The sequence below is a fragment of the Podarcis erhardii genome (genome assembly GCF_964252035.2).
Source record: "Podarcis erhardii genome assembly, chromosome: 4".
In the NCBI taxonomy this organism is placed as follows: domain Eukaryota; kingdom Metazoa; phylum Chordata; class Lepidosauria; order Squamata; family Lacertidae; genus Podarcis; species Podarcis erhardii.
Genome location: NC_138508.1, coordinates 60,179,392 through 60,203,790, shown reverse-complemented (window position 1 = coordinate 60,203,790; position 24,399 = coordinate 60,179,392). Strand labels below are relative to the sequence as shown.

General features: G+C 47.6%; 1 long non-coding RNA gene across 4 annotated transcripts in view; it reads left to right on the top strand.

The window, feature by feature from the left end:
- The window catches only part of LOC309340258, a 62,566-nt gene extending 40,537 nt beyond the window's left edge, over positions 1–22,029 (top strand). Inside the window, exons 3-5 of one of the 4 annotated variants that reach the window (XR_014155896.1) lie at positions 8,512–8,598; positions 16,044–16,114; positions 21,614–22,029. This is a non-coding gene — a long non-coding RNA (uncharacterized lncRNA). Of the gene's footprint in view, positions 1–8,511; positions 8,599–16,043; positions 20,111–21,613 lie in introns of those variants that run through there. The other 3 variants (XR_014155895.1, XR_014155898.1, XR_014155897.1) reach the window with 3 other exon arrangements.
- Positions 22,030–24,399: the final 2,370 nt, after the last annotated feature.

Genomic DNA, 24,399 nt, shown 5'->3' with positions numbered 1-24,399 from the left:
AATCTGTATAAAGATCCCAAACCCCAATTCTAAGCACATTGCTTGGAAATATGCCCCGCTGACATAAATTACTCCCACTCAAAATGTGTAGGTTCGCGTAAGAGATGAAAGAGGATAACAGCGCAGTCATTGCCGGAAGGTTTTTTGCTTAATTACCTCGCTAGGTGAGGAGCTCTGGCTTTGGGCGCCATCCGCTTGCACTAATTTCAGTGTTCGGCATCTCAAAGGTCTGTGAACTGGTATCATCATAATCACTGCTATTGTTATTATGTTAGGAGAAGCGCCGCCCCTAATTCAATGGTGGAGCATCTCGTGTGCATGCAGGAGGTTTCAGGTTCAATCACCTGCCTGAAATCCGGGTGGGTGTGTGGCACGGCGGCTCTGTCAATGAGGGTGGATGACAATCCTGAGGATGCGTAAACTCTGTTCCTTTGCAGCACACCCCAAATACATCCTTTCCCTCAATGAATTCTGGGCACTGCCATGTACCCCTTTACGATTCCCAGCAACCTTTAAAACACTTCAGTGCCCCTAATCATTTGAGGGAAAGGATATGCTTCGACTGTAAAGGTACACAGTGTGTACACAATCTAGGCGGGCCAATGGTCTCACTCGGTATAAGGCCGTTTCCTGTGTCCCTGTTGTTGGGGCTGGGGGCTACACAAACGCCTCTTTCAACTCAGTGGCTCCACCCTCATTGACCTTTATTGGGGCATCAGAGATGGAGGCTTGAAGTCTGTTGCATTAGATAGCGGAGACCTAGAAAGCCAAGGAGGAGCCCCAGCGAGTCCTGGTCCTCGGGTTCCCCTCGGGAACAGCTCAGGTCGAGGTGGGGGAAGGAAGTGTCCACGTCCACCTCTTTCTTCCTTTTTGTTGGTGTCTGCCCATCGGCTAGAGACCCACAACCCTGTCCAGAATTAAAGCTGCTTTGCATCCCGGCGACTTCTTCGTGACCTGAACCAGACGTAACCTAAAACGCGAGGGATTGCCTGCGTCATGAGTCTGAAACCTATAGGGTCCAGCCAGGGGCATTTGGCCAAGGATTGCATCCAAACCCGAAACAGATGCAGTCGGAAACCGCTCTCATTCAGATCAACGGGACCTTTCATCCAAACGGTTAGGATGAGGAGGTAAAACAAGCAAACAAAAACCCGGGGGCTGGTTGAGCGCTGAATGTTCCGACTCCGAGAGCAGTGTTCGGGAATGCTGTTTGGTTTAATTAAACTGAGCGCTCCGTCGGAGCTTGTCTCTCAGCCTCGTTTGACGCTCCTGTGACCCAGCTGCCTCCCTCCCTCTCTCTCTCTCTCTCGCTCTCTCTCCTCTCCCACCCTCCTCTGCGGGGGAGGTGGGGGGAGAGAAAAAATGCGTCTGCGGGAGTGAGAAAAAGAAAATCCGCGACAGCACCGGAGCAATCAGAAAGCCTGGCGTGAACGTGGCTAAACGGCGAGGCAAGGATGCCTCAGCACTTTCCTTCCTCTTGTGCATTTGCAGCGCAAGGCAGGCTAATTCCTCCGCTGAGGGCCTCAATCAGGCATTTATTTGACACACATGATGCATGAACGGTTAAACGCTATTCTCAGCAGAGGGGGGATCAGCCAGTCGTTTCGTGGCGGAGAGTTGCCGCCGACATGCGGCTAGCTGGAGGAGGCTGCCTTCGCTCGCGTCTCGAGGCTTAGGGGAAGGAGAAGGGCGGGCAGGAAGGCTCAACTTTTCTCAGCCTCCTCTCCAGCGCAACCAAGGGCGAGGTGATAAACCTCCCGGCTCGCAGCCACCCCTTCCCCTTTGCTCAGCGATGCCAGATGACCCCCCCTTCCTTCCTTCCTACTTCCTCCCTCCTCCCCTTCTTCTTCTTCTTCCTCCTCCCCCCCCCCGGCTGTTGTTTCCTCTCGCTCGCTCGCTCGCTCCCTGCCCCCCCTCTCCCCCTCCTCCCTTCCCCGCTTTGTGTTTCCCTGCCGCACCGCCTGTGCTGGTGGCCACCAAGTGAAACTGACGAACATGCAAAGCCTGGCAGCGCCAAGCTTAGTCAGTTTCACGAGACAGAGAGAGAGGCAGGCAACCAGAAAGGGCACAGGAACTGCAGGGGGAGACAGGGGCGGCCAATATGGAAGGCGGGGGAACCAAGAGATGGTCCTCTTCGGAATAAAGCATAGAACTAGCTGCGTGTTTCCTCGTTAGAGCTTTTGATTTTTGTCGAAAGGGCTCTTGGCCTGAGCGGGGAAACAATTGGCCCGTGTTTCCTTTTGGTTAAGTTATGTTCCATGTTTGAACGAAATGAGAATCAAGTAGGCCCCAGTCCCTGCATGTTGCTCCAGCGAAGGCAAATCCAGCAGAGACTGCTAATCCAGAATTGGAATGAAGTTCCACCGAAATCAAAGGAAATGTCCTGATCCTATACAGGCAGTTCTGCAAGAGGACTGTAGCATTTTCAAACAAACAAAATGTTTATACTCTCATGCTAAGTGCTTCAGTTCAGCTCAGTGCTGCTCAAGGCTTTTAACGGGCCTCATGTTAAGTGGGTGTTTCCTGAGAGGAGCAATGGCTCCCCAAAACACCCTTTCTGTTAGGGCAACTAGCTTGTGGAACCTTCTCTCCCCTGAAATAAAGCAGGGGCCAACTCCTTTGAGCTTTTGGAGCCAGGGTGGCAAAATGCAAGTGGCCTTTTTCTCAAAGTTGTTTGGCTACCGACTACAAAAATGATCTTCCTTCAGTTAGCTTTAATGTGTTTTTCTTTTTCAGTTTCCACTTTGATGTTATTTGTGCTAGGCAAAAAGACGTGGAACACAACTTTACTTTGAGGCAAGGTTACCAAGCACTTAGCACTTCAAATACTATAAATGCTGTAAGCACTATATAAGTGACAATAAAATCAAGACGTAAGCTGTAAGAGGTCAGCTGGATACCTTTTTTGTTTATAGCTTTTCTTCATTATTTTTACAGATATAAAAACAGATACTCTAAAACAAATAAAGCTTACCAAAAGATGGGAATGGCTACAATACAAACAAAATTAACAGTAAAGCAAGGCTGGCTTGGCCACATAGTTGCTACAGTTCTTTATTTTGGGGCAATGGTAATGTTCAAAGTTGAAAAACAAAAAGGAAGAAGACTGTAGAAGAAAGTACAGCATAGGAGGCTGTAGTATATGATATATTGTTGCTTTAAGGCTTGTTATACTACTCCCAAAGAGGGCCTGCTTCTTGTAGCTGAGGAGGGAATGTTTAGAGCTGGCAGGGAACTTATAGCAGCCCCCACTTTATGTGTTTGCTGAAGAAAATGAAGAATGTTGCCCTAAAAAACCATGAGATTCAATATTTGAGAGCCACCATACCACATGGCAGAGACTTCATTGGGATCCTAGCAGGGGCAGCTCTTGCATGAGGTCAAATGAAGCCATTTCAGGCAGGGGATCCAACCCCTGCTGTTGCATCGCTGCCAGCCCTGCTGGGGCTTCCTGCACTGACAAGGCATCATTGTCCTTGACCCGACATCCACTGCATCATCACCACTGCCGCTGTGTCACGGGGGCAGTCACAGGTGAAGATACAGTTGTGTTGACAGGGTGGCAGCAGTGTGGGGGCAGGGAGGGGACTGGGTGAGAACCTAGATCTGTGGGGTGGGTGGCATTGACATCAGGGCATGGGCAAAATGCCTTGGGTCAGCCCTGGCTTCTAGAACTGGTGCAAGAGTGCATTGAAAGCAGAACAGCAAATAGGAAGTTGAGGAAAAGTCTGGAAGTAGACCTGCTACACTGATATGTTTTGCAATTCTGCACAAGCCATACAACTTGGTAGCACTACAAAGCCACAGGACGGCTCAGAGGATGGGGCAATTGCCCTATGAATGCAGAAAGCTAGGGCCCCCCTGCTTCGGGTCCTGTGCATAACATTGGCCGTCAATGGTAAGTCAATGCACCTAATATTTCAAGGTAAGGTACTACCAGAGAGTAATTTTCTGCGGCAGTTGTCACAGGAAAGCTGTAGGAGTGTTGTGAGGCCAGGCCTTAAGGGAATAATCCTTCCTCAGTGAGTGAGTAGTGGAGAAGGCGAACAGCAGCCCACAACCAGAAGACATGTGAGACTGAGCCCCAGGAAGCAGAAAAAAATCTCTGCCATAAGGAGGTTGGAATTTGGAGGAGGTACTCAGGCAGGAGAAGTATAACCTAATCCCTATTCCCTTAATCCCATGTAATAAAAATAAATAAATGAAGCACATCTGTCATTCTGCTTGATCCCAGGGCAAGGAAGATCTGCAGGTGAGAATTTGCAGTTTGTGCGTGCAGTAATTCTTGTATGTAGACTCCCACATTTGTGCACACATGCATGGGTCCTTGCAGGGGGCATCAGCAGGGATCCCAACATCACACCAGTACTGAGCCCCATAAACCCTCTGGGTGGCCTTGTAAAGCTGACCATGGCTGCGGGGGGGGGGGTGGGGAGGGCGGATGGATATTAGAGCCAGTGTGGTGTAGTGGTTAAGAGCGGTAGACTCGTAATCTGGGGAGCCGGGTTCGCGTCTCCGCTCCTCCACATGCAGCTGCTGGGTGACCTTGGGCTAGTCACACTTCTTTGAAGTCTCTCAGCCCCACTCACCTCACAGAGTGTTTGTTGTGGGGAGGAAGGGAAAGGAGAATGTTAGCCGCTTTGAGACTCCTTTGGGTAGTGATAAAGCGGGATATCAAATCCAAACTCTTCTTCTTCTTCTTCCACACCCAGGCTGCTATTTATCCCAGGGCCAGTCCCAGTCCTGCTTCTGAAAACCTACTTGTTCACTCAGACTTTTGCTGGTCATTGATTCCAGTACTACTGAGATTTGTCCGGCTATTGTAGTTGTTACTGCTTTTACTATATGTGTTGGCTTTTAATGTGCCATTTTTATTGTTATGTACTGCAAACCTCCCTGGGATTTTTTAATGAAGGACAATGTAAAAATACTTGCTCAAATAAATAAGGAAACAAATCCTAGCATATGTTGTACCTGCAAAGTAAATCACACAGATAGGGCTTGAACCTCTTGTTCTTGTGAATCTTGTTGCCTTCCATATGTTTAGAATTGTGGCTGTTGGAGTTCTTTCTTAGTTGTGGATGAGACTGTTAGCTTCTCTAAGAGACTACTGGAGTCCACTGGTTTTAGAAGCCTTGATTGTCAAGCAACTTGCCTGCACTGGAATGTACCATCTGTTGGGCTGCTCCCTTATCCTAAGCACATTTATTGGATCATATTGGATCCCATTTGACACATGAGATCATAGCATTGTGGAGTAGGAAGGGACCATGGGGATCAGCAAGTCTAACCCCCTGCAATGCGGGAATCTTTTGCTCAGTGTGGGACTTGAACCCACAACAGTGAGATTAGCTGCCTATGGGCCAGTTTTAACTCTTGCTGTTTCTTCCTGGTGAGGCTGCATTGTCATCAGTGGGGGGAAATATGCATCAGGACTTCAGCAAGAGACAGAAAATAAATATGCTTTATTAAATAGGTAAATTTGGTGGGAGATTGCTGCACCCAATTTTATAGTATCCTGTGAAATTCCCTCAAAACATAGTTTGTTCAAAACTGATATGAGCCAATAGAAAAGACTGAGCTGATTCACCAAGGCTGCTTCTGCATGGCCTGGGCAAATGCTTCTTCCATCATCCTCTCTCATTTCCCTCTATGCATCCCAAGTGTCAAGGACTGTGTCAAGTGAAGAAGAGCAGAGTGGCCTTGCGGAGCTTGCAAATTGCCAGCATTTACTGCCGGGATATGACATGGTTGTGGCCTGGAATCAGAAAGGAAAGATGGCAGGGCTAATTGTCTGGGATGATTAGGTGGGAGGATGTTGCAGAGCATGAAAAGGCATGTGGGAAGGGATTTAGTGACAGGGAGCTGGGAGCTGCAGGAATACAGGTAGATGGTGAAGAGGCCAGGGAGAGAAAACTGAGAAAGGGCATGTGAGATAGAAAAAGAGTGCTGAAAGAGGTGCTGGATGGTGATGTGTTTCAGCTGGCTGGAGAGCTTTGATGGCGTAGGCTGAATGTTAGAGTTTTGACCCAGGTGTCAAGGATCAACCCCTACCACAAACCTGTATCTCTCTCCTACAGTCTGAAAGATACAATCTACAAAAGCTGTGTAGTATAATTATTCTGAGTGTGCCTTCTATCAGCTTAGGCTGGTGGCCCACCTATGCCCCTATCTGGCCAGGGACAGCCCAGCTACTATTGTCTATGCTCTCGTAACCTCTAGGTTAGATTACTGCAATGTGTAATATGGTTCAGAAACTTTGGCTGGTGCAGAATTTGCCAGCTAACCAAGTTGCTCACCAGGGCAAGACAGTTTAAACATATTACACCAATTCTGACCTGACTGCACTGGCTGCCAATTTGCTTCTGGGCCCAATTAAAAGTGCTGGTTCTGACCCAAAAAACCTTACAACAGTTCAGGATCACAAAACCTCAAGGACCACCTCTCCCCATATGAACCAAGCCAGACCCGGCCTGCAATGATCATCTGAGGCCCTTCTTTGTGTGTCTCCTCCATGAGAGGTTTGGAGAGTAGCAGCACTAGAATGGGCCTTTTTATTCCTTCATTATACAGTGGTTCCTCAGATTACAGGCACTTCAAGTTACAGACGCTTCAGGTTACAGACTCCGCTAACCCAGAAATAGTACTTCGGGTTAAGAACTTTGCTTCAGGATGAGAACAGAAATCGTGCGGTGGCGGTGCAGTGGCAGCAGGAGGCCCCATTAGCTAAAGTGTTAAGAACAGGTTAAGAACAGATCAGGTTAAGAACAGTTTCAGGTTAAGAACGGACCTCCAGAACGAATTCAGTTCTTAACCCGAGGTACAACTGTACACCTTTAGGCACCAGGCATAAACATTCTTCTTCAACCAGGCCTTTTGCTGATTAAGATCCTATATTTTTTTTATGTGTTTGTGGGATGGGGGAGTTACTGGTTTGCTTTGTTCTTGTTTTTATTATGTATTTTGTGTTTTTATCTTGTATCTTTATGCTGTGAACCACCCTGAGATCTTCGGATGAAGGACAGCAGACTGACTGACTTGACTGTATAAATAAATAAGATGGTATTTGTAGGAAGCTTCCTTATAATGAATTGTTCTGCACTCACTGGCAACAGCTTTCCAGGGTTTCATTCCCTGTCCTTTGTAGGCATGGCTGGATTAAGGTGGTACAGTCCCAAAAATAGGGACCCCTTCCCCCAAACTGAATGTGTGAAATAAGATACTGCAAAAAAGTATTATGGTATCCTAAACACTAACATGCTTATAATGTTGTAAGTTTTACAACAACAACAAAATTACAACACCTCAGCACATGCCATTTAACAATGCAGCCAGCTGAAAACAGGGGTTTTTTTGCCAACCTTGATGACAATAACAATAATTAGATATCATTACAATGTATTACCTGTCCTTTACCCAAAGCTCTCAGGACAGGTTACAACAACTTAAACAACTCATGGTTTTTTTAAAGCAACTTATAAAAAGAAGGTGGGTCCGGAAAACATACATATCAAATGTCAGAAGCCATGGTAACAAAAAAAATCTTCAGCGTTTGCTGAAAGCTGCATGATGAAGGTGGAAAGGGAGTTCCACAATTTAGGGGCTGCCACAGAGAATGCCCTTTCCCAAGCTTCCACCACCACTAGGAGAAAATACAAAAAGAAAGTACTCTAACCATGTTCACTTAACACAGTATCACTGTTTTTGCACACTTCCTGCTTTGGGTAGCCTAACCTACCTCACATGGCCATTGCGGTGATATAGAAGGATGAATAAAATGGCTGAAAAATGGACATTGGTGCTGGCATCATAGACACCAGATGTTGGTTCCTTTAACCAGACTTATGCATCTCTATTTTATAAACAGTCATGTTTTCTTGTGCACCCCCCCAAAAAAAAAAAATTTGGAGCCAACCAATCTTAATCTGCCTTGATTATTGGATGTTTTAGATCCCTTCAGTTTTGGGCCTTAGATTTCAACTGATAGTGAATCGCAACCTAACTGACAGGGGCTTCTGTTTTGACCAGAGCAGCAGCACTGCATGAAGGTTCTTTTGCCCCCCCCTACACTGTTTTCCTGATCTAAACTGCATCCTCACCAAGTACTATTAATACCACTCTGGAGGGGGGGCACTATATAATGCCTACTGTTTTTTCTCAGTGATGCTAACAGGAACATCTAGCAGTAATTATGGTTGGTTGGCTGGCTGGCTGGTATGGCTTAAAATTCAGGTAACCTTGTCATTTTTGTGCAATATTATGGGTAAAAAATTTGGCTCTTCATCTCATTTGATACCCTGCATGACTATTTGAAGCCATATCCCCCTTTGGTACTCAATTGCACAAGGCCTTCTTGAGCTACCAGAGTCTCATATTTCCTGTACTTCCTTTTGTCATTCAAATGACAATATTCTACTACTCATGTATTCAAAACCTGTCTTCTCTCCCATCTTTGTCGTGTCCATGTATATCCTTCTGGGCATCTGTCTCCTCTCTGGACATCTGCAATAGAACACTGCAGCAGGGGAAGCATAGCTGTGTCTGCAATCCATAATCAAGAATACTCTTACATTTTTAAACCTACAGAACTGCTTTGAAGTAAGTAGTTCCTTTACAGTCTGGTGTCCCATCATAAACACATTCATTTAGAAATAGATGAATGGAACTTACTTCCACTGAAAGAGCCACAGTTCAGAGAAAGTTCAGCTTGTTTTTAAGACCTTTGAAATAATGCAAATTAAGTGCATTGTTAAACCCTTGTGCTTTGATAATTTCAACAACACTGGTTTATGGATTTTACCCATTTCAGTTGGACCCCCTACATGTAGCACTTTCACCCATGGCAGAAGAGGACAGCCTGCAGCCCAAGTGCCAACTAATTTCATGAGGGTGCCAAGGAAGGGGAAATGGAAGAAAGCGAGATGGTGGCACAGAGAGAGGTGGGTGGTAGGAAAGGTGAGAAGGGGGTGCCTCTTCCACTTTGGTTCTGATTTTGGGCCTGCCCACCACTGGCTGCAGCCTCACCCACCTCAAGCAAGTGGCCTTCAACAGATTGCCCCCAAGCCAATGTGGTCTTCAACAGAAAAGGGCTTTCCACGCCTGATGTACGGGATGCAAGCCCTTATTTACACATCAGCAGACCAGCACCCCTGAAGTTCAGTGGCACCAGATCAGCATTAGTAGAGGCCCATATCCCATGCTAGATTTAGGACAAATTAGTTTCAAATTAGATTACAATTTCCCCTTCTAGTTGTTACAGTTATGGAAATGTCTGCCCAGCCACAAAAGTTCATTGGTACTCATTTAGGGACTTGGCTTGTATGTGGTAGGAATCTACTGAGTTTCACAAACAAACGTTCAGCAGGAATAAAACAACAACTTGGCAAATGGAAAACACTAGTGCCAATAAAGCAGAAAGCTGCAGAGTACCTTTTTCAGATTATAACAGATGCAGGATCATATTTATTTTTTAAAATAACATTTATTGATTTTTGCATACATCAATAAAAATATAACTTTTACAGAAAAGAAATTTAAATATACTATGTGGAAAGGTGATCTCACTAGACACACTGTGAACCACTGACAACTGGACATTTAATACAGATGGATATTGTATTGAAGAGTTTTTGATAGGTCATCGTTTTCTAAACATTTTTAAGCCAGTTGCTTTTGTTCTTCTTGTTCTTTCCTTCTCAAGAGTTTAGCCAAAGGCATTCTGGCAGCTGCCAGTATACATAACTGGAGTTCTTAGATGCTCACTGGTAACACCATTGTTTCATAATGATGAAGACAGAGTAAAGGATCTATGAAAGGTCATATTGCTGCCTGAAGTTTAGTTCTGAAGTGTTTCAAAGTTTCCTTCTAACCCACATGCATCCTAAGTAGTTAGTGAACTGCCTGTCTAAATGCATTCTCATTGACATGGAGCTTTTGATAATTAAAACAAAACGTATTCATAATGTAAGCATTCATTTTAGACAGATCTACAAACATATAAATGTGATATATTTTTGCTTAGGCCAGTCCACAGTTGCAGAAATCAGTGCAATTAAGTCAGCAAAAGTGTGAGCACAGTTGGTCCAACAGTTTGAGGACTGCATAGTAAATCATCTCTCAAATGCCAATGCTTTTTCTATATTTGTTTTTCAAGTAGAGGTTGTAGGGAGGAGTCAATTGTAGACAAGAAAATGAGGGCTTCAAAAAATCTGAAGAGGTCTAACAAGTGACATGCAAACTCAGCAAAGGAGGTGTCTACATTCCATCAAAGTGAGCAGAGGGTCTCAGAACCCTATTAAAAAGGAATGTCTTAGGCCCAGTTCTCATTGAGGTGCTGAACCTTTGTCGGAGCTGCATCTCTTGAGGTCTGGTGGGGGCTCACATAAAATAACAGGAGGTCATCTGACCCAACCCCTGCTCAAAGCAGCTATCATGCAACAAGATTACTAAAATCATAGAATCATAGAATCATAGAGTTGGAAGAGACCACAAGGGCCATCGAGTCCAACCCCCTGCCAAGCAGGAAACACCATCAGAGCACTCCTGACATATGGTTGTCAAGCCTCTGCTTAAAGACCTCCAAAGAAGGAGACTCCACCACACTCCTTGGCAGCAAATTCCACTGTCGAACAGCTCTTACTGTCAGGAAGTTCTTCCTAATGTTTAGGTGGAATCTTCTTTCTTGTAGTTTGGAGCCATTGCTCCGTGTCCGCTTCTCTGGAGCAGCAGAAAACAACCTTTCTCCCTCCTCTATGTGACATCCTTTTATATATTTGAACATGGCTATCATATCACCCCTTAACCTCCTCTTCTCCAGGCTAAACATGCCCAGCTCCCTTAGCCGTTCCTCATAAGGCATCGTTTCCAGGCCTTTGACCATTTTGGTTACCCTCCTCTGGACACGTTCCAGTTTGTCAGTGTCCTTCTTGAACTGTGGTGCCCAGAACTGGACACAGTACTCCAGGTGAGGTCTGACCAGAGCAGAATACAGTGGCACTATTACTTCCCTTGATCTAGATGCTATACTCCTATTGATGCAGCCCAGAATTGCATTGGCTTTTTTAGCTGCCGCGTCACACTGTTGGCTCATGTCAAGTTTGTGGTCAACCAAGACTCCTAGATCCTTTTCACATGTACTGCTCTCAAGCCAGGTGTCACCCATCTTGTATTTGTGCCTCTCATTTTTTTTTAAATTTTTTTTTTTTGCCCAAGTGCAATACTTTACATTTCTCCCTATTAAAATTCATCTTGTTTGTTTTGGCCCAGTTCTCTAATCTGTCAAGGTCGTTTTGAAGTGTGATCCTGTCCTCTGGGGTGTTAGCCACCCCTCCCAGTTTGGTGTCATCTGCAAATTTGATCAGGATGCCCTTGAGTCCATCATCCAAGTCGTTGATAAAGATGTTGAATAAGACCGGGCCCAAGACAGAACCCTGTGGCACCCCACTAGTCACTCTTCTCCAGGATGAAGAGGAACCATTGATGAGCACCCTTTGGGTTCGGTCAGTCAGCCAGTTACAAATCCACTGAGTGGTAGCATAGTCAAGACCGCATTTTACCAGCTTCTTTACAAGAATATCATGGGGCACCTTGTCAAATGCCTTGCTGAAATCAAGGTAGGCTACATCCACTGCATTCCCTTCATCTACCAGGCTTGTAATTCTGTCAAAAAACGAGATCAGGTTAGTCTGACATGACTTATTTTTCAGAAATCCATGCTGACTATTGGTGATCACAGTATTCCTTTCTAGGTGCTGACAGACTGTTTGCTTAATGATCTGCTCCAGAATCTTCCCTGGTATTGATGTCAGACTGACTGGGCAGTAATTATTTGGGTCCTCTCTTTTCCCCTTTTTGAAAATAGGGACAACATTTGCCCTCCTCCAGTCTGCCGGGACTTCGCCTGTTCTCCAGGAATTCTCAAAGATGAGTGCCAGTGGTTCTGAGATCACATCTGCCAGTTCTTTTAATACTCTTGGATGCAGTTCATCTGGCCCTGGAGACTTGAATACATCTAAACTAGCCAAGTATTCTTGTACTATCTCCTTAGTTATTCTGGGCTGTGTTTCCTCTGCTGAATCATTTGCTCCAAATTCTTCAGGTCGGGCATTGTTTTCTTTATCGGAGAAGACTGAGGCAAAGAAGGCATTGAGGAGTTCAGCCCTTTCTGTGTCCCCTGTTTGCATTTCACCAGCTTCTCCTCTGAGTGACCCCACTGTTTCTTTGTTCTTCCTTTTGCTACGAACATACCCATAAAAGCCTTTTTTGTTGCTTTTAACCTCTCTAGCAAGCCTGAGTTCATTCTGTGCTTTAGCTTTTCTGACTTTGTGTCTACACATGCTGGCTATTTGTTTGAATTCCTCTTTGGTGGTTTCCCCCCTTTTCCATTTTTTGTACACATCCTTTTTTAATCTTAACTCAGTTAAAAGTTCTTTAGATAGCCACCCTGGCTTCTTTAGGCACCTTCCATGTTTCCGTCTCATTGGTATTGCCTGAAGTTGTGCTTTTACTATCTCCCTCTTAACAAACTCCCAGCCATCATGAACTCCCTTTCCTTTTAATATTACTGTCCATGGGATCTCACCCAGCACTTCCCTAAGTTTTATGAAGTCGGCTTTCTTAAAGTCAAGAAATTGAGTCCTAGTATGCTTGGCTGCTCCTTTCCGCTGTATAGTAAACTTCAGAAGAGCATGGTCACTCGCGCCTAATGATCCTTCCACTTCTACCCCACTAACCAGGTCATCAACATTCGTTAGGACCAGATCTAAAATGGCTGTTCCTCTTGTTGCTTCTCCCACTTTCTGGACAACAAAGTTGTCTGCAAGGCCAGTGAGGAATCTGTTTGACCTTATGCTCTTGGCTGAGTTTGACATCCAGCAAATATCCGGGTAATTGAAGTCCCCCATTACTACTATCTCCCTTACTTTTGCATGCTTGGCCATCTGTTCCAGGAAGGCATCATCTATGTCCTCCGTTTGGCTTAGGGATCTATAGTAAACTCCCACAATGAGGTCACTGTTATTCTTCTCTCCCTTAATTTTGTGGGATGTAAACACAGGAGCAGTCAATGACAACATTCCTAGAGTGTACATGTTAGAACATGGGGAGGGATGTCTGTCCAGCAAGCAGGTAAACTTCCTGGGGACGGACTTCCTCCGCATGTGACCAGAGGTGGGTGTGGCCTCACCTGTGCAGGTGGTAATGATAAAAGCACAGGGCAGGCAGCCACTCTCTCTCTTGCCTCTTGCCTCTTGCCTCTCTGCCATCTTCATCTTCTGAAGGAGCAACATGCCCTCTTGGCTCCCAGCCAAGAGAGGACAGTAACATCTTGCTACAAGATAGATTCTAACTGCATGTAACCTTTTTAAGCCTGCCTACCTTCTGGGATCACATTGTGAACAGAACGTGAGTAAACTCTTTTATACTTTTATAAAGACTGTGTCGTGTCTTGTATTTTAAGAGGGAACAAAGGGGAAATTACCAGAGTAATTATTATAGAGGTTCTAGCGAACCTGTGCAAGCGTTACCGTTGCGTACTTAAAGGGGAATGTCTATAAACTCTGCTGATATTTTGGGAACTTGTTAGTACAAGTTGGATAAGGATATAATTAGTCAGTATATCCTCTCCTGCACCCCAGAACATTCCCACAAATTTTGACCCAAATGCTCTCACTTTGGCTTTGAGGTTCTAAATCTTGGATCTCTTCACAGGTATACACATCCCTGACATATAATGCCACTCCTCCTCCTTTCTTGTCTGGTCTGTTTCTCTGAAATAGATTGTATCCCTCTATTATTACATTCCAGTCGTGGGACTTATCCCACCAGGTTTCAGTGATGCCTATTATGTCATATTTAGTTTGCTGTACCAAGAGCTCAAGCTCATCTTGTTTATTTCCCATGCTTTGCGCATTAGTGTACAGACATTGAAGTCCATTAATCATTCCCCCGTGACTCTTATTTAAGGATTTTTTCCTCCCACCACTAGGTCTGCGTGCTGTTTGCTCCATTTGGTCTATGACATTTGGATGATCAAATGGAGGCTGGCTTGGCCAGCTATGAAGAGGGCAGTGCCCACCAACCTCAGTCTGCTCTCATCCAGTTCCTACCTGCCAGGCTTCTGGTGTATAACTAGCCCAGGGGATGACTCTGGCTGTCAGCTTCCTCCTCCTTAGTCTCAGTTTTACCCTTGTAGATCTCAGAAAGAGGATGGGGGCAAGCCAAGAAATAGTTGGCCCCGTCCATGCATCCATCTTTGCTTTTGGGAATTATTGGCTCTGGCTCCACCTACTGATGGCCTCCTTGCCTTCCACCCTACCGATGGGCACCAGCCACCATTGCTACTTCCCTGCAGAGTCCAATCCACATAGAAAAACGGAGTCAGAGATCAGGGTTCTCACCTAGCCATTTTCCTTTACATGCTCCTTTGCTGTGTGCTGGGAACTCTCCGCTCACCCTAAAATGTCGGGAGCATTCAATCTCTTAAGCCCTATCTGGATTCTGCAGGACCCAGGCCTGTGGCCCTCCAGATGTTAATGGAATGGACTCATACGTCCATCTACCCCAGCCAGCAAGGTCAGTAGTCAATGGGAGTTGTAGTCCAGCAACTTCTGAGAAGACCACAGGTTTCCCACTCCTGGTTTACCACTAGAGAGAGAGAAGTAGGCCTTGGATTTCATCTAAGCGCAACATTCCCTAAAGAGCTTCAAATCCTTCCACTCATGGAGGGTGTGGCTGGCAAACTGCAAAGCCACACTGGCCCACTGGTCTCTCTCCCGCACCTCCGGATGGCCGCTACTCCCAGATGCCTGGAGAAGTTTCCAGGGCTGGGGAAGCGTCGGGACAAGGGACCGGTCTGTTCTGCTTTTCCGACAGGCAGCTCACAAAGCCTGTCGCCGGTGCCCCCCTTCCCATCAATTTCCTAATTAGCGACGCCTTTCTGTGTAGCAAGCCGTTTCATATTAATGTGGCATTATGCCTTGCTGGAGCAAGAGGCCGGAGAGGCCGCTCCAGAGGCGGGTAAGGCTCCGGGCACGCTTCCTGAGCAGGCGTTCCTCGGGAGCTCATCGCGCAGGCGCGACGCGGAGGAAGCAGGCAAGGCGAGCAAGAGGGGAATTCTGCAGCAGCTCGGCAGCTGCCACCCGCGAGGATGGGGCCGCAGCCCCGGGAGCCTCTTTCCCCTTCCCGTGCGCAGCCATTCACCTTAGATCACTGGGCTGCAGTAAATCCACCCATTCCCCGTGGTCTTCCCGGTGCAGTCGGGCGCCCCAGCGCGCACGGATGTATGCGCCTGTATGGACATGTAAATAAATAAATCCTCCCCTCTGCTTGCTCCAAAGCCCCGATTTGCATCGCGATTGGTAGCGAGTCAACTTTTGCTGCAAATCCGCTCGCGCTCCCGAGTTTTGCGGTCTGTTTTCTTGGTTCGGCAGCCAAAGGCTGCCAAACATACGGCGCTCTGCTTTTACATTAAAATTTCAGCGTGTAGGCAACTATTTACATTCTCGGCTTTACGGACGCCTGTGTATATAAAAACCATCGAACATGCTGTCCGTGGGTGCATTTGTGAAAAAGCAGGGATCGATCTGCTGTTATTGCAGAGAGGGCTCACGTCATGGACACACACACCACACCTCCCCCCCCCCATCTATTGTTTCATAAAGGTCTCTTTCAGATGCCTCTTGGATTTAGAACGTGAGGCTGTATTTTGTTCGGGGCTTTTCCCGTGGTTGTGTTTTTTAACTGGCTCGTAGCTGTTGCTGTTTCCCCTGCCCTGGCCTATCAAATGATTTCCTGCCACACAGCGCTGTCTCCTTTCCGTCTTGCAGCCCGATCGACGACCCGGCTCGGTGTAGCACGCTTGCATGTCTAAGCCAATGCAAACCACGATTTTCGTATGGCCGGTGGGGTTTCCTTGCGAGAAAAGGTGGTCCTGGGATCAGGAGGAGGAGGAGGAGGGAAATAAACGGAGCCAAGTCCACAAACAAACAAAATCTTCCTCTTCGGTTCCCCTAAAATAGGGTTGATTCGGTTTGGTGGTCTTTCAGATAAGAAGAGGAAGCGTATGTCAGCAACAAGGATGAAAGGAGATCCTGGGAGGTGTTTTTCCTTGCGAAAGGTAAAAGCAATACAAAGAGCAAACCAGTTGCTGAAAGGAGCGGCGGCGGAGGAGAGAGACTCACCCTGTGAAATATTCCCTGAGCGGCAGCCTCAGCTAAACAACAGCCTCAACCAAGGCCGCCAAGGTCAAATCCAGCCGGTTAAGAAGGGGGGAGGGGCGGGAGGGATGCAAAGCTGGCTCGCTCGCTCGCTGGGGAGGAAGGCATTGCTTCTTCAACGGTGCATGGTTCTGTTTAGGCGGAGAGCAAAACAGAACAACCTCTGCCTGGCGAAAGGTTTTTTCTCGCAACAAATTTAACAGCTGCTGCCTCTTTGGCTGGAAATCTTTCGTGCGCTCTGCTCGCCCGTGCAATTTGGGGCGCATGCTCAAGGCCACTTCATGCGGATTAGCTACCTTTTAAACACCCTGTTTTGCTGAAACAGGACGGCCAAAGAGTGGATCCTGCACTGCCCTGCACGCACACACACACACGCATGCACACCCACCCTTAGGTGAATACTTAGTATTGAAGTGAGGTTTTAAACCCAATTAAGCTACATGCTTCGCGCTAACCTACAGCAGCGCTTCCTCCCCCCGCCGTTGCTCAATCGTAGTCAGTAAACCCAGATGAGAATCTCCACTTTATTCGTAGGCTTTCCGTGGGGCGGAGGGTGGGGGAAGGAAATGACTGTTTTAACCCCTCTGGTTGTTAAAAGGAGATAAGGAGTAAGTGGTTTGCCTATATACATCATTGATGACGGGGAGCAGGAAACCAAGGTTGGTAGTCCCAGGCTGTTTAGCTGGAACTATAAACACGACACCCTTATAGTGACATCTGAAGTACATTTGTTGGAGGGGCCAGGCAGTGCTGAAAGAGTCAGTTGGCTTGTAAATTTGGCCAGAAGTCCACAAGCCAGTGAAGAGCCTTAAAAAAGAAAGTATACCGGCAAGGAGTGGAGGAGAGACAACTTGGCTTCATTGCTAGCCTGCAGACATTTCCATTTATTTATTTCTTAAGCCATCCCCAGGGAATGCACTGCTGCTGCAATTCAGGGGCACAAGAGTTAAGTCTTCAGACCTTTGCCTCAATGGAGAGAGCCAAAGGCCCAGACCTTTGACCTGCCCTGGGACCCTCAGTTCCTTGGCCCTGAGCCCTTGGTGGAAGAACATGGGGCAGTGAGATGGCCCAAGTGACCTTCCCAACTTGAGACCATGGATGGGCTCCTTGCTTTTGAGATGAAGATACTTAAACTACTAACTAAACCAGCTGCTTAGGAAATGCAAGACTCTCTTCTCCCACCCAGCCCATACTGGACAGCAGACCAGCTAGCCAAATGAAAAAAGCTGGTTGCAAACTGATTTGGTGCAGGAGACCTAAAGCTCAGTGGAAAGTTTCCTGAAATACCTAGAAAAGATTGGCCCAAATAGAAATTTCCTGATGATTTTGGAACGTACAGTCCCACTACCAACAGGCACACGCTCCGCCTCATGTGACTGATGCGCAACTGTTTCTTTTCGCATTTATATCCGTTTGAGTTTTAAATTGTGAGTTAGCATTCAGTAAAAAGTTAATAAAGTCTGCTGAAAGAAGGTGGCTATTTGTTGAGGACCCAGTCATATACCGAGTGTGTTCAGTATTTAAGAACATAATGAGAGCCTGCAGGATCAGGCCAATGGTCCATCTAGCTCAGCATCCTGTTCTCCTAGTGCCTGTGGGAACAGGACAGGAACACCAAAAGCACTCTCTCTTCCTGTGGTTTCCAGCAACTGGTATTCAGAAGCATTACTGCCTGACAGGGAGGCTGGAGCACAGCCATGTTAGCTAGTAGCTATGGATAGCCTTCTCCTCCATGAATCTGTCCAAATTCGTAGTTCTCTTAACCTGAATGGTGTTCTAGCAACAGATTCAACTAGTCCGAAGTAAGTGGGCTGTGTATGTGCCTTTAACAGCTGTGAAAAATCCCTCCATCTCAACCCGCTTCTGCTCTTCCCTTCTCCCTGCCTGAGTGATCCGTGGTAAGCCCCAAGTGGCTGACGTTGCCATCAACAAACCACTAAACCAAGTGATGTTAACGATCTACAAGTGACTTGGGGCCACTTCTCCCCAGTCTTATTTACTAACTGCACAATGACATGGGCGACAAGCAGATTTTGAAGGTCTGGCCACTCCAGACCTTCCTTGGGAATAAGGCCCACGGAGCTTCAAGGGCTCAATCACCGCAGCCACTCCAAAGGGATGTGCTTCATATAGGGCTGTAACGGTGGTCGTCAGCGTCGCTCGCACTGTTAGACACATTCCCATCAGACAGGCCGGTTTAAGTGATTTCAAGAGCCCTCTTTCCCCTGGCAGAGCCCATTGTCTGCACAGCGAGGCCTATTTCCGAGACAGTGGCTTGAAGAACTCGGCCTCTGATTCTGCAAAGCCTTCCCTTAGCCCCGTTGGGCTGCAGTTTCTTTGTCGTGCACTCTAAAGAATGGCTCTTCTCTTGCCAGGGTCCCACAGAAGGGAGCTGTATGGGCTGAATGTAAGCATTGTTCGTGACGCTTCTGTGTGGGAGAATACAACAACCTCTCTATTTTAGAGAGCCAAGAGGGGAGAAACGGCTGGTGCAAGGGGGCTTCTTCTTCGAAGCGTAGCTCTAGGAGCAGAGAGGGGGACAGGGATGGCTTGGGGGCGGGGCTGCTCTCCGCCTAATCAGCGGTCACAAAATAACAGGCTTCCTGCCCGCAGCAAAAGGCCAGTCGGGAATGCGAGGAGGGGTTGGGAGAATGCAGGCAAAGAGAGCCTGAAAGCTTTAGTTAAGGAGACGCAGCATAAATGAAGCTGGGACTGTCATCTAGCAGCACCAGCTCCCAGAACAAATAAAGACACACAGGAGGCTGTGGACCCAGGATATCCTGTGCTCAGAATATATGATCTACACACAGGGGGGAAAGAAGGAGGAAGACCACTTGGGTACTGTCTTCCTGCCCTCCCAGCTCTGTATCAGGGACTTTCTAACGTCGTATGAAGTCAAACACGTCAAGCACTTGCACTTGTAGTATCTGAATGCTTTTTATTATTATCCTCTTCATCACCATAACTTATTTATGTATCTATTTCAGTATCTCAAAAGAGGTACTTATCCTGAGATTATCATATTATGAAAATATATTACCTTTTAATTAATTACTTGATGAAAAGGCATATAAAATTATTGAGCCAACTGACATTCCAAACTTTAACTCTCTACTTTCTTGCAATATTTAACCTTTTCACACCAAATCACTCAATTTCTCCCTCTTCCTCTCTTGCTCAGGTTGCAACACTGACTGTGTTTATTTGGAATTTCCTTCGGAGTTTTGTCTTTGTTTTAAGCCAGGCATGGCCAAACGTGGCCCTCCAGCTGTTTTGGGACTGCAACTCCCATCATCCTTAACTAACAGGACCAGTAGTCAGGCATGGTGGGAATTGTAGTCCCAAAACAGCTGGAGGGCCAAGTTTGGCCATGCCTGGTTTTAAGCCCTATCCAGTTAAGCCTCCTGGAATGTTTCAACCCAGCTGTGGTTTCAAGCAAATGCTGGTGTTTTCATGGACATCACTTAAGAGATCCTCTAAAGTAGAGGTTTTCAACCTTTTTGAGTCCATGGCTCCCTTAACCAACTACCGGATGTTCTTTCTGCAACACCCCTGTGGGGCTCAGGAGCCCAGTTATGTCACCCCTTGCCTGCAGAGTTGGCAGCCTCTCACCCTTTTTTAAACACCCTCTCTTGTGCAGTGTTCATTCCCTCAGCCTCCTCTCCCCTCTCCTTGGGAGTCCTCTGGTCTCTGACCTGCCCCCCCCCCCGCCCAAATAGAGGTGTCTCCTCACACTGCCCCAAATGGGCCTGGGACTTGTCTGTCCATTCTCAACAGCAAGGGCTGGTGGACTGGCTGGCTGGGCTCCCTCACCCGCTTGCTTGCTTACTCTGAGGCTGCATCAACTCCTGGCAACCAGCACCCATGGGCCAGCCCCAGAGGCACAATTTGCCTCCATCGTTCAAGGCACCCTAGATTGCCATGGCACACTGGTTGAAAACCACTGTTCTAAAGGAATTGTGACTAGGTTCTGAGTGGAGACTGAATTAGCAGTTTGGGGATGGAGCAGGAGACATGCTTCCAGTCACAGTCTTACCTTCTGAACCTTACAGGGTTGTCATATGTCCTCTTTTTCCAGGACACATCCTCTTTTTCATGGGTATGCAGAATGAGAGCCATCATAGCAATCTATAATTAATGGTAGAAGTTGGCAAATGTGCCCTTTTTTTTGCTCTTCAAAATATGGCAACAGCATTGCTGTTGTAAGGAAGAATTCCTACAAAGAGCATATGAGGTTCCTGGTCTGTAGCACTTCAGCCTGCATTTGAAAGATCTCATGGCTGAATGACTCTCCCCCACCCCAAATCTGTAGAAATGAAACTAGTTTATGATGGAAGTTAGGCTACAACTCATTTCTCTAATGTCTACTTTTCTGTGTCCAGGAGTTTTTGATACTGATGACCATTCAGTGAGGGGATTCCCTCGCTGCATTAATACAGACTGTAGGAAGAGTGTAATCACCTAACCTCACCTGCTACTTTGTGAACTAGACCTCCAGTCTCCTTAACTTCCATAGGCCTTAGATTTGCTACCTTCATTAGTTTTCAGACTAAGTGTTCTATGCAATTTGTTGGTGGATGTGCATCAAAGTTTTTTTCTCTTTTATACTCTCTGTTGTGGGCTTAGATCCCTACACTCATTTCCTCAGAAATTCATATTTTTTTTAAGTGTTTCTGATGTGAAGCAATGTCATCTTGCTCCATGGGCCCTATGGAGGGAAAGGTGATTTCAGATGAGGGCTTAATGTTGTGAACAGGCCATTCAGATGTAGCAAATAGGTCCTTAAGAAGGGAGGGGGCAGCAGAGTGGTGGAACATCTGCTTTGCAAATCGAAGGTCCTAGGTTCAATCCTTAGCATTTCCAGGTAGGGCTAGGAATGTCTCCTGACTGAAGCCCTAGAGAGCCACTGCCAGCCAGTGTAGACAGTATATAGAACAATGGCCTGGTAGCTTCCTATATTCCCACAGGAATGGTCAGTGTGGTGTGGCAATGCCCTGCCATCCTCCTCAATGGGTGTTGCTGCTGCCTACAGGGATGGAGCAGAGCTGAGCAATAGTGAGGCCGTGGTTATGTGAGCGCACCAGGTTGGCCGTGCCAGTTTCTCTTGTGCAGCCACAGCCTTGCTTCTGCCTTGCCCTACACCCTCTTGGTATATAAGCATGGCGCCTTGCCACCCACACCTTGCCACCCACACTTCTGCTATTTTAACTCCAGTCTCATCCACGTCATACATTCAAAGGATATTTAAAGCACCCTGGTTTTCCCACAAAGACTCCTGGGAATTGTAGTTTAAGGGTGCTGGGAAGTATAATGGTGTGAGAGATAAATCACAGTTTCCAGGGCTCTTTGGGGAAAGCCATGTGCTGGATGTGACCTCACTAGGTTTTTTTCTTGGACAGGGTAAATCCGGATTAAATGGGGAAAGATACAGGCGGGACCAACGACCATATATCGACACTGTCATGAAACCTGTGTGTACAGCAGCACCTAAACACCTTAAATCCATATTCTGTCCTGAAACTGAGTTTCTCGGCGCGATGACTTGAAAATAAGAGTCGGGTTCATTTCAATAGCACTGACTTCCAAATCGTGGTGCTTCAGGTATGGGCTCTTTTATGTCAAAGTAAATTCCAAATAAGTTAGACTTTTATTTGGAGGTTGTGGGAGACGGCATGTCAGCCTTTGCTCCGGGTCCGGGTCCTGCGGGATTTGGGGGAGGCATTCACAGCCCCTGGAGATCTCCGCCGCCGCCCCCCTCCATCCCGCCAGGAAATTTCTCTTTTGGCAAACAAGACCCGGGGCCAGCTTTCCCCTCCCCCAGCGCAGGCGGCGGGGAAGCACTAAGAGCCTCCGGCCTCCTCCCACCCTCTCCCTCGGAGGGGCCGACGCACAAAGGGCCGCTTGAAGGCAGGATCCAGCGCCGATTAGCTCTGGGGGCAGCCACGTCAAGGCCCATTGGCGCGCCGCGCCTCCGGGGAAGGCCGCGCTCGAGGAGGGGAGACCCCGGCCTCTGCTCGCGGTCGAGGTACTCTGCATGTGCGCGACGCCTCCGAGGCTGCAGTTCGGCCTCGGCCTCTTCTGATCTGCAGCCTCCTTCCTTCCCTTCCTCCGGCAGATCGTGGCGCAGCGAAAGGAAACACGCTGCTCCCTCTGTGCAAAATGCGGACCATGTGTGCGCGAACCGTTCGCTGGGAGGCCAAGGGTGGGGTGGGGGTGGGGAGGAAGACAGCTCCGACCCACACAGCCCAGTGAAGCCGAGGTCCCTGGGTAACTGGAGCGACTTTTACTGGTGCCCCGTCGTATGTAGAGTAGGGAATCACACTTAGATTCCCGTTGGAATCAGACGCATTTCCTCGCCTCGTTTGTGTCTCTGGGCGCAGCATCCAGCCGGTTCGGCTTCGGTCCAAGGACATCAAGCGAGGCGGGTAGGGCAGTGTGTGTGTGTGTGTGTGTGCGCGCGCGCGCGCGCCAAATTAGGAGGGCACTGCTTTTCTTTGCCCTATTGAAACCACCGTGAAGCCTCCACACTCAGGACAAACCCACAGTTAGAAACCCTCTGCAAAAGAGCCCACATTGGCAAAGATTTCCTCCGTAAGAACATTAAATCGGCATTTAGTGCCCTCTTGGAAAAAATGAATAAATGGGAAAGCCCTGGGCCTCAAGGGTAAGGTTGCAGTCCTAGTCAAGATCAGACTACACGTCTCATTTGACAGCCCCAGATTAAGGCTCCTCTCCAAAAGGGTTTTGAAGGGTTTTGGTTGTTGTTGTTTTTTGCAGGGGGTCTATTAGACCGTTAATCAATTTATATAGTATTGTGCATACTATGATTTGCGATCCACAAATCACTTAGGTCGAAATAACAGACATGTTCTGATTCGCCTTTCACACTTAAACGTATATTTGGAGAAGCTCCCTGTTTCTCACAGAACTAACTCCCAAATACTGTGTTTAGGACTGGGATACGTTCAGACTCTATCCTGAGCATTCTTACTTGGAAGCAAGTCCCACAAAAAGAGATCCAAGTCAAGGATATGCTGTGTAAAATCCCAATTCTTACTACGATCTTTAGGCCCCCTTGCTTGGACGTTCTTCTCCATGAACTCAATAGGATTTACAAGTGTTGACGATCGGAGCACTCTAAAAAAGGCAGACAATACTGATTAAATCCAAGGTTTTGCATTTAGCTAGACCATGGACCAGGCAGGAGGTGACTATTTTACAGCTCAGTGCTCGGATTTTACTCGCTTGCGGGGTTCCTTTCTCCTCTTTTATCACGGGCTAATTCTTGTTTTGTTTTTGGAACCGAGAGGAATTGCCTCTTAGACAGACGGCCTCCTCCAGCTCCCTTCCTTCTTGGGTTAGATGGAAAAGGTGGGGGAGGTCTGCAGCTGACAAATATTATCCCTCCTTGCCATCGATCGGAGAGTGTACAGATGTGAGATCTTGAGGCCGGCTGCAAAGCGGCTGCTCCGCCGTTGTCTCCTCGCTCTCTCGCTCTCCCCCTCAGAGGCTTCGGCTTGTCCTCCTCCCCTCCCTCCCTCCCTCCCTCCCTCCCTCCCTCCTTCCTTCTTTCCCTCCTCGCCCTCCCTCCCTCCCGTCTTCCCTCCATCCATCCCCGCTTTGTTCTCCTCCCCTTTCCCTCTCTTTAAATAGATTTCAAGGCGCTGCCCGCCCGAGAGCAGCTGTTGAGCTCTCCAGAGGGAAAGCGAGCGCTCGCTTCCCTGTCAATAGCCTCCCCGCTTCTCCGATTTCCAAACAGAAAACAATCCTCGGCGAGCTGAACCTGCGGGGAGGAGTTAACCCCAGAAAGCTGGGGAGGCCGCCTGTGCGACCAGCCATCCCTCTCTGGAGCCAGCAGAGATCTCTAAGAGATCTCTTTCCCCCTCCCCAGCTCCTCAAGCCCCTTCCTTTGCATCAGCCCGCAACACCAGCCTCGCCGCCTAGCCTGACTTCTCTCGAAAGCAGCCGAAGAAAGGCAGCGGGTGAATGGGCTGGTGGTACTCAGCAGCCCAAGGGTTAATCTGCCCGGGTGGGCTCCAGCTGCTTCTGACAGCCTCCCTCCCTCCCTGCGTCTCCAGCGACCACTAACCTTGCTCAATGGCTTAGGGAACGATCCACCAGGCACGACTCTTGCCACCGCCATTCATTTCAGGGGGCTGTGCATTTCAGGGGGCGAACTCCCATG